Source organism: Microchirus variegatus (genome assembly GCF_963457635.1).
Source record: "Microchirus variegatus genome assembly, chromosome: 13".
Taxonomy (NCBI): domain Eukaryota; kingdom Metazoa; phylum Chordata; class Actinopteri; order Pleuronectiformes; family Soleidae; genus Microchirus; species Microchirus variegatus.
The window spans coordinates 17,691,719-17,701,186 of record NC_139814.1 but is presented as its reverse complement, the minus strand read 5'-3'; positions in this window follow the sequence as shown (position 1 = coordinate 17,701,186).

Sequence of the window (9,468 nt, the reverse complement as noted above, 5' to 3'; positions counted from 1 at the left end):
CTACAGGTTCCAGTTTAAGATTAACAAATTAGGAGGTGAGGTGACAACAGGCCCTGATTGACCCTTTCTTAGTGGGTCATGTTTCTCCATCGTTCTAAGCTGTGGGTTATTCCTTTTTTCTTCTAAAACAACATAATACAACATCCATTTCCCCCTCTCTTGGGGTCTACGGCTCGATTGTTGCGCTATAACACAAATGTCACCGTCTGTTGAGTGTTTGGACAGAATCGAATGTGACACGCATGCACACGGATATTTTTTTTCTTCCGCTGAGCCTGAAAGTGGAGCAGACTATCCCTTTGTGCAGAAAACACAACATCCATGCGCGTGTCCTAATGTGTGTGGATATAAGGTAGGGGTCTCATAATATAGTTGGAAGTTGGAAATAGGTTGTAGTATTGCAGAGGGGAATTTAGGTTTTATTGTGCAATGAAGAACAACAGCATATAAGCAGGAGAGTGATTGTCTTTTCCTCAAAGTACGTTATTTGTTTCTACCAACAGATGACTCGGCTACAAAGCAGATTTTCTTCCTACGGATAACACAGATGTATTATGGTAACGCAAAGGCACCGAACACGTACATCCGAGTGTTCTTCAACGAGATGTTTTTAAAATTAAATGTAAAAAACAACAAAAAAAAAAACAGATAACAGTTGTATAACAGATAATCTTTTTCTTTCGGCATCTCCCTTCATGAGACCCCACAGTGAATCATCTGCCTCCATCTTTCATCTCAGCATCCGTGGTCCTTCTCTGTGGTCTTCCTCTCTTCCTCCTGTCCAGTATCTTCATCTTCAACTTCCTTTGGTCCAGTGTAATCACTGTCCCTCCTCTGCGCCGGACCAAACCATCTCAACCTTAACTCTCTGTCTTTATCTCTAAACTATATCTCCAAATCGTAACTGTTCCTCAACTATGCTAATTTCTAATCCTGTCCATCCTGGTCACTCCTAATGAAAATCTCAGCTCTGCCATCTCCAGCTCCAACTCCTGGAGCAGCAGGTCTCACACTACCATCTTGAAGACTTTCTCTTTCACTTTCGCTGCTACACTTCCGTCACACATCACCCCTCTTCTTCACCTCTCTTGTCCACTGTCCATTGCTTTGGACTGTTGACCCCAGGTATTTAAACTCATCCACTTTCTCCACCTCTACTCCTTGCATCTTCACCTGTCTCACTGTCATTCACACACTCTCTAGTGTAGACCTCCACCTCTACAGGCTCTCTTCCAACTGTCCCCCCCCCCCCCCCACATGCTCTCACAACAGATTACTATATAATCGGGCAAAAGTCTGCATAGTCCACAGAAAACTCCCGCTTGACCTCATCTGTCAAACTAAAGTTGTGAAAGTCTAATTTTTAATTAAAAGTCGGAGCAGAATTTATCACATAAATAATGATAATAATAAGAAATTCCTGCTCCAGAAAATACGGTGGCTTCACCTCAAAATATGAAGATTAATTTTTGACAGGATTTTCTGGCAGTATTCAAATTATTGAAATAGATAAAAACTACTGTTCCTATGGATATACAGTAAGTCCTCTATTCACACTCAGACCTGACTCTACACCGGTCACCGATTTGCTTGACACGCCAGATTATCCTTATTTGTGGGTGTTCTTTGGGACTGCAAGCACAAACACGCTCTGCTTTACGAATCATTAAACCAAGGCCACAGAATCTATTAATACATTAAAATTGATTTGGGGATCTACGGTGGGACATCAACAAAGCCCTCCACGTGGGATTTTTTGTTTCATCAACAGCAGCATTAGTGGGACGCCTTGCAAACAAACGATTTGATTTAAAGGACTGGGATATTGAAGGGTCAGGGTGTGCCAGTTCACACGCAACGCTACGTCATTTGAATTGGATCTAGAGGGCATTAGAGAGGCTTAAGTTCCAAAACTCACTGATGGGAAAGAAGAGAAAGAAATTGTGGCTTTAGGTTACGGGATAAAGACCATCAAAATCTCAATGCATCATTTGTGTCACCAGTCACCAAATGGGAAATGGAGTGAGAAGGGCGAGACGATGCATGTGCAAGAACATATCTGTCAGTGTGTGCTCCTGTGGATGTGCTTGTATGACGATTTTGTGAAGTGATGGAAAAGCCATCCATCACTTTGAGTTGTTTTGTTCCAAACATCTATGAATAAGGCACACATATTTATGCACAATGTGTGTTGGCTCTGTGTGTGTGTGCGTGTGTGTGTGCGAGCGGGTGATTTGAATATATATCCTGGCTGCAGAGTGATGACAATGTTTCAAACAACTTCCTAAGCCATCACCCACCCATCCACCCACACACACACACATACACGGGCAAAAGCTCAGATTCCTGCAGTGTTTAGGACATCTGAGAATATTTTAAAATGGGCATATCCAGCGTCCATCAGCATGTGCAAATGACAATGAATATATGAATAAGAAAAGCAGCGGAATGAGAGCAACACAAGAGAAAGCCTTGCGCTATAGTACGCGACCAGATATTAACACGAATCGGTTTACTTAACTTTAACAGCTTCTTCATTTGCAGAGCGAAATGAAACATTTTTTTCCCCGTCAGACGTATGAGAAAAAGCCAATACGACTAACAACATTTGTCATCGGCGATGAAAACCGTTGAAGTGTGCGAACCCACGACGTATAATCGTTAGCCATTCAGTTATTAAGCGAACAAACTTTGTTAATCTATTTGTGTAAGTGTGTGACTGGAGGTGGTTTCTGTTGTTATCACCCAATCTTTTCTGTTTCTGTAACAACCCTTCTCTCTCTCTCTCCCGCTCGCTGCTGCAGAGTAGATCAGGCTCTTTCTTTGATGTGTTTCCAAGCAGGGTATTTATTTCATTATCTCCCTTTCTTTTTTCTAATCCTCGTTTTTTTTTTTTTTTTAACTCCGTATCGAGGGAAGGCAGGGGTAGAGGAGAGGAAAGCTGACGCTGCAGGTGCAGGCTTCAGCCCTTTCTGAACTGTGTTAAGTCTGACGTTTTTCCACAACATTTTGTTGACAGTGTATTCTTTACATGAATGGGAAGAGAAGGAGTCTGGGAAAAGGGGAAAACCTCTTGTGGAGAAACAGCACGTTCATAGGTCACGTGTGCAAGCAGCTACTCGGGGTGACACAATACATATACAGCCACAGTATGAGATGGTGGAAGAAAGGCGTGTGTGTGTATGAGAGACCTTTCTCCCTCTGTTTGGGTCTGACACGTGTCACACCTCAGCTGGGGGTTAGAGGTCATAGTTGACTGTGTTTGGTCACAAAGAAGGGCTGACCTTTCACACGCAGACATCGACCTGGTTCAAACTGTGCAGGGATGTTGGAAGACTGCCGTTTTTTTTGTTTCAGGCAGATTAATAGCCCGGATGCAAAAATGGAATTGAAAATGGTATTCAAATACGAATAATATGCTTACGCGAGTCAGGGCTTAATTCTGCTAATGACGGCAACTTTTGGCAGATGACTGAGCTCATAATGAATCCAAATTAACAAAAAGCTAATTATAGAATCAGTTGACTTTAAATGACCTTTAGATAGTGCAGCCTTTTACATACTAATTTCTCCATTTTAAACAGAACGAATGCAGGCATCTAGGGCCAATAACGTGATCAGCACTTCAAGCTTGGACTATATAGATCTGACTGAATGAATGAGCAGGCATTGGGTTTATTATGAACCAGATTTGTATGATTCATAAGGAAGCCCGCTCACACTTCATTTAAAATACAGCGATGCTGTTTTAAAGTGAAGACTCCTCTTACACTTTATCCAAAAAGACACGACAGCAGAACACAATAGAGTTTGAGCGATGATGAAACTATGTGATTGGTGATTATAAGTAATTGTAATAGGAGGCTTACATGCAAACTTGGTTGTGTAATGGGGAAAAGCAAAAAAAAAAGTTAGAATCCAACAGTTTTCCAGTAGCTTAAATCCCATCTTACTCTACTGTATTGGTTATGTTTTTTGTTAAACAGTCCCCCACAATGTTATTTGCCAAAACACTAATGTTACAGTCACACAAACATTGCAGTGGACCCTCAACATCATTACATTAAAGTGCATTGAACTGATAATGATACAAGACGGTGAAAATGCTGAATATTCATCTTCTCAAACATCAACACATCAAGGCGGCGTGGTGAATTACGTGTTTCCGTGTCATTATTCTCATTTATATTAATTTAGATGTGTTTCTCAATTAACGTTAGGTGGACCAGTATCTCACAGAGTCTGTCAGAGAAATAATAATGCAGACCAGGACACGTCTCCAAGACAGTTTCCATTTATGCACATTATGAAATGTGTCCACATACCGCCCCGCAAAAAAAACCTCGTCCAAATGTGTTTCTCGGTGATAAACTCTGAAGACAGATTCAGGACAGATCGGGAGCATTCAGACCTGTACTTGTGTAACCAGGTATCTCTGGACAGATGTTAATACCAGGGTGAACAGGGTGAGAGAGCAATGAGATAGACTGGCAGACTGGGGAGAGAAGCGAGGATAGGTAGACTTGGCACATGGGACATGCCGAGCTGTAGAATTTACAGTCTCAACTGCACATACTTGCACTATCTTCTATTGACTCCATTTTCATGCTGCAAGTTATGTTTCATATTTTTCATATTTTGTTCATGTAAAATCTTCAAATAATAAACCCTCGCACCTATACTCATTACAAAGGACAGCAACTACCCACTGAAATATCCCTTTAAGGAGCGGCATTATTTGTGTAACAAATTGCCGTCTCAAACCTACTGCAGACTCGCAGAGATAAGTCACAGTGAAAATATGCAGTATCATCAGCTTGCGGGTCAAGCTACCTTCCACAGCATAATGCCTGGCGCTGCCAAAAAGCAGGCAGTAAATTACAAAAATATGAATGCTAACACACAAACTGAAAGGAAATGCTGGTCTGAGATCAGATGTAAAGGAGAGACTTTGGTCAAAATGTGCTCGCCTTCCCTGTCCCGACTGCAAAACATCGCCTCGCTCCTCCGCTAAAAGAAATACTGCTGAAGTGTCAGGTACAGACCTTTTACTAAAAGAGACATGCAGTTTGGAGTAGAAGTATGACTTCAGCTTTTCTCCTTGTGCCAGAACAAATGGAGTGCAAATGATATGAGCGTTTGTAAAAAAATCGATGCCTATAATTCTTTCTCTTCTCGCAGCTTTCTACTACTGTAAATAACACTACGATGTCGGATTGGCCTAAACATTACGGATATAAGCGGAGCGGCTGACGTGCTCCTCTAAAGGAGTAACTCACATAAGTACATTTAATTGCACCATTTCATTTAAAGTCTCCTTAAAATATATGTGGATTTGAGTACATTTGCTGTCGGGGTCCAGTATAACCCTTAATTATAACTGTGTTTTTGTATTCTGTTAATAAATCTCATTAATTGTGGGTTATGTGTTGTTCCCTAACTTTGTAGAATACTTCTCAATAACCCCAACATGTAGCACTGCGGTGAATGTCTAGATCTATATATGCATAATTTAGGCGACACTGTTATGCGAGTTGCTTGGCCAGTTGCTGCGTTTCATCCATCCTCATCTCCCCAACGCATTGTCCACTCAAAACAGCCGTATAAGAAAGGAAAAAGTTAATACAAAAGTAAAAGGAAAAAAAAAAAGAATCCATCCGTCATCTCCCTCTTATTTTCCCTCTCAAGTGCAAGTGAATATATCTTCTCTTTATTTTATTTAAGCAGAACTTTCACGGTAATATATTCTTGTCTGGTTCACGTCGTCTCGTCCTCATGCACTGACAGATATAGATGGAAGTGTGTAGAGCTGAATAAAAGTAAAACATAAAAAAAAAAAGAAAGAAATTTCGATCACGTAGATCACATTAAATGAAACCGGAGCGGAATGTCAAACAAGGAAAGTGTCACTAGATTACAACTCAAAGTTTTGATACCTGAGGGCCAATTCAGGAACCCAACATTGGACTGAGGGCCGCCAAAGGAAAAAAAACAGAAAGAAATCCCATTTGTAATAATTTTAATGACCAGATTTCAGTTCTACAGTTTAGCGTTAAGTAATTTAAGCATTAATACAATAACACTTTATAATTTACTGGGTAATTACAGTATTTTGGCCATTGTTCTTACCTTCTAACTACAGGTTAATACCAAGTAACACATTTCTGTTACCATATATATACTAGCTACCTACTTATTACCAGCTTATAACCCAATAATACACTAAAATTCACCACATAGAAACCAGGTAAATGCCCAGTATTTTTGTTTACACTTATTGGTCTGTATCCAGTAATGTCCAATAAACATTTAACAAGCTTAGTAGCTCCTGGATTAAAACTATGAACTGTAATTCATTGCGGGCCGCCAGAAATGTTTCTGCGGGCCACCATTGGCCCCCAGGCCACACTTTGAGAACCAATGCTTTATGTCATTTCAAGGGCAAAATATCTACAATTTGTAGCTTGTGCCAATTAATCTGGAAGACAAAAATTGTTTGGTGGATAACTCAAAATTAAAGTCGGTTTCATTCTCATTCATTGTCACACGGTGCATTAATTGGTGAGGAAACTATGGCAACCCTGATTGTTAAAATCTGATGTAAAGATAATGTAGGAACAAAAACACAGTCGCAACTATTTTTTCAACAGACAAAAAGGCACCAGAGAATGTCTAAGTCTTGAGTGAACATCAATAAGTATGGATGTTTCGAAGCAGAAAGGAAATTGCCCCCTGCCAAAACACTTATGCTGCTGTTGGTGTTCAATCAAGCAAGGACTATTGAAATGCAAATGTTAATGATGGTGAAGGAGGACAATCACTCTCACACGGAGAAAGCCAGTGTCAACATATTTAGACATAAACTAAGCGAAAACAAGCCATATTGGATCCGTTTACCTTCAATACAATCTGAAATGGACCCGTAACTGTTGAGACAGGTCACAACATGCTCCGAGATAAGAAATCAGTGTGCAGGCAAACAGAGGAGCATCTTTACAGACATTACTTTTGCAAAAGTCCATACTTTTAAGCAATGGGACATGGGCTGTGTAATCATTTTGAGATTTATTCCTCCTCCGAAGACTGCCAATATCAAAAGAGCTAAATTCATGGAGCAGTGAGTGTATATATCGGTTCAGTCAATGAGTTTTGGGGGAGTTAAAAAAGTGCCTGAAGTCGCTACTCGTCTCAAATCTGTGAAGTTAAATTGCAGCCTCGGTACAAATTAAAGAGACCACTGTAATTACAAGTCGACTCATGACTGTGTTTGCATGTTTTACATCCCTTAAAGCGGACCTAGACCGGAAGTTCAAAATAACGATGTTTTTTAGTGTGTATCTGCATCATTACCTTGTTTAAGAAGCCCTGAAGGTTCTAAACAAACAGTTCAGCCTTTGCTGAGAACGCTGTGTTGTATTGTAATCTCAGGCTCAGCGAGATCTCTGAAAAAACCCAGTCCGGTTACGTAAACAACGGTTCTCTGGAACAGCAGATCGTCCTGCTCCGGGCACTAGTCCGGGCACATCCGGTTGCGTACATTGAACCGCAGAAGAAGAATAACGTCCGTTGTGGAGGTCTTTCACGGGCGTCAGTGTCTTCTGACTCTGGGTCTGACTCCGGGTCAAAGTCATAAAAGGGACTGTGGCGGGGAGTCGTGACGAAACTATTTTAAACATTGTTAAAACAATGTTTTGATAATGAGTAGCAGTGCATCCACCGTTCCAGAGGGGGGAGCTGCGCTTCTGAGAGCGAGTGTGCTGAATATGTCACTTCCGGGTATTGGCCAATCACAAGACAGTTGGGAAGCCGGGGTGAGAGTTGAGTCTGAAATATCGCGGCTGGGGAACAGCGTCAGAAAAGAGGATTTCTATCGGCTCGTTTACAGCAACTAGGAGGTTTTTGACCACAAAAACAAGTTAATGTATGTAAGTAGACCTCTATAACTGACATATATGTGCAACAGGACCACTCTGTTGTGAGCTTTAACTAAAAATTATACATACTTAGCTTCGCCGCCAACCATGTGGATTTTTTTTTTCCCGAGATTTCTCGATACTGTACAATAAAAGTGACAGGGGAAAAAGTTGCAAAGAGATGGTTTCATTTTCATGAAGCCACAACTAACGCAACCCTGACAGCCAAGATTTGATTTATTCATTCTCCGGGTATTCTGTTAAGAAGACAAACGAGAGTATAAATGCGTGCTGGGAGAAGGATAATGTGACTCCTTCATGCAATAATACGGCTGGATGTTCCATACCTGCCTTTACAGACACACAAAATAGCAAAAAAAAAAACTATCCCTGCCACCTACACATTTACTCCTGCACAAACAAACCTAAACGTGATGGATGACCTCAAGTCTATATGAGATTTGATTTTCATAGTGGTGAATAAATAAGAACTAATGGCAGCCAGAAAGGTAGAATACAATCATTTGCTAATGGCATGCTTTAGAAAAACTGCTGGTCTTTTCTTAATCGGCAACAGCAGAGCTCGTTTGTCAATGCAATGAACGTCTGATAGTGGAAATGTTCTGACAGGCATGTACGGAGTCGTACACAACAAATACCACTTCCTCCTGAGGTGTGTATATCTATCATACTCCTCAGAGTTGTCATTAATGTTTCAAATGATGTTATACTCTATAACATGATGATGAAGATGATGTATGGGTGTTTTCCAACACCAGCCCACAAAAATAATATAATTCCCAGCGACAATTATTGACATTTTTGACGATTAAATTGCCTGAGAAAATACACCTCAAACAATATAAACACATCTGAGAGAGAGAGAGAAATTTAACCAAATGTTCTTTTATTAATTCCATTCTTATCAGCAAGTTGATTAAAAATCAATGAGATAATTAGAAAGTGGATGAGAGTGGGCGAGACGGCTTGTAAAAAATTGGCCTGGCAGAGCAGACTGGTAGAGGTGAAGGAGAACTCATTGTCAATAAATATTTATATTGTTTTCTTGTAAAACTGATGATATATCAAGAACATGCAAAAAAAAAAAAAGTACTTGTTTTGTCCAGAAATGTTAGAAAAATCTCTCTCTCAAGAAGCTGCAATCACAGTCGTTCATTTAATCTCGGGTAAATCGCAAGTGATTATTTTTAATAACAGTTGAATGAACAAATGGCATGAATTGTTGCATCTCCAATAGCAACTGGAGGGAAACAAGGGGGAGTAAGGAGTATTGAAGGACACGGGTCTGGAGAGGTGGTAAGCAAGAGGAGAGATTCTGAGATAGAGAGAAGAGGTAAACAAGTAAAGAGGGTGAGAGGGATTAAGCAGGAGGAGAGGGGATGGATGTGGTCTGCCTCCACCTCCCTTTAGGCCAGAATTTTATCTCCAGCCCCAGACTGGCAGCGGCACGCCAGAGAGACCCGACGACCAGGCATGATTCAGGACTCGGGCTGTGCCCACAGACACACACCGCCGATTGCAAGAAGCTGATAGT